This window comes from Platalea leucorodia (genome assembly GCF_965183815.1).
Source record: "Platalea leucorodia genome assembly, chromosome: 3".
NCBI lineage: Eukaryota > Metazoa > Chordata > Aves > Pelecaniformes > Threskiornithidae > Platalea > Platalea leucorodia.
The window spans coordinates 39,764,654-39,766,262 of NC_138825.1; positions in this window are offsets into that span (position 1 = coordinate 39,764,654).

Here is a 1,609-nt window from a genome sequence, read left to right on the forward strand (position 1 = left end):
TGATTGAAACATGGACTCTGTGTTCTGTTTTTACAGGGCTTTTTTCAATTCCTAGTTTTAATGTTAGGTCTGCCTATAATCAATTGTACAAATGATAATCTGGGGTTGTAACAGACAAGAAGGTAATTTGGAACTGAAGTTCTTGTTTTTAATTACAGGGGAAATTGCAGATAGTTGTGGGCAAAGGGACTCCCCAAACAACAAGTTTGCTTGTCAGTGGAGTTCTGCCTCTGGAAAATGGATATATAACCGCACTGATATCAGAAAAAAAGCATTGGCTAAAAACTGATGCAGAAAAGTAGAAAGTAAGCCCATGACTTCAGAGAAAGTCTTCAGCAGCCACTCCAATTTATAGCATTTCTGCAGCTGCTTCTTCCTGCCTCCATGCCGTAGCACACGTGCCCTCGCTCTGCCGGCACTGCCCTAGGTGTTGCCACACTTTAAACCAGAGTAGGGGTCTCCTTTGCCAGGAAAATAACTCAGCCAATTATTTTTCATCTAAAAGCCAGCTTAGCTCCCAGAACCGTAATGCAACAAGAGGATACTTGCGCCAGCACAAGGCTGGGAGCAGTGTGCCGTGGCACAGAGGTGATGCAAAGTACACGGAGATGGAAGTATCTTAAGCTGGTACTCACAAGCACAATGTCTGTGTTCCTTCCTTAAGCAATACTCTCCTCACTGTCAGATGATTAATCTTCAGCCATCAGGGTTTTTTTAAATGTGCTTTGTTAAAGCAATTGCAGCTCCATTAGGATTTTTTTTCTCTTGCAAATCCAGAGCTCTTTTCAGAATAAAAATTTGTCCACTCAAAAACACTCAACTGTTATTCATAAAAAGATTTGAGATAAAAGATGTTATTCATAAAAGACAACTAAAAAGCTCTGTGTTGAAGAAAATGTTCTCCAATACTGGATGTACACTTTGTCTACAGAGAACATTTTCAGATACTTACAGTAGGAAATGATACAGAGCTATTACCGAATTTTTACAAAAACACAGGATATCTCTTCTTAATTTCAGAATATAGTTAGGAATTTTCTCAAAAATGTCATTAACCCCAATAGGAAGAGACATCCCCATGGATACTGATAGTTTTAGTTACCCTTTAGAGCATAAAATCCTGCTAAGAATTATGCTGAGTAGCTGGAAAGAAAAAGACCAGACCAGACATACTAAACATACTACCTGCTGCTGGAGTAACCTGATTGACTGTACACAATTTTCTCCAAAACACAATAAAATTTATGTAAAACACAAAGCTGTGCTAGCCTATAACTTACTGTTTGCAGCAACAAGCGTCTGTGATGTTGCTTACCAAGTTCTGCTCACGCTGGCTTCTTCCTTCTGGGTAAACCCTCCCTTCTTTGCTCATATTATTAATTGTCTCCATTACCGTAGAGCAGAGCAGCCAGCTGAGGCTGGGTCCCATCGCACTAGTCCCTGTACAGCGCACAGGAGAGCTGGACCCTTTGCCATGCGTAGGCAAAGGTAACGGAAGACGAAATAAGGCACAAGCAGAATTGTCATTGCATGGGCTGTGAGTTTCACATTAGCATCACAAACGTATTTTCCTTTTGTTTCCTTATTTAAATCCTCCATGTAGAAACAC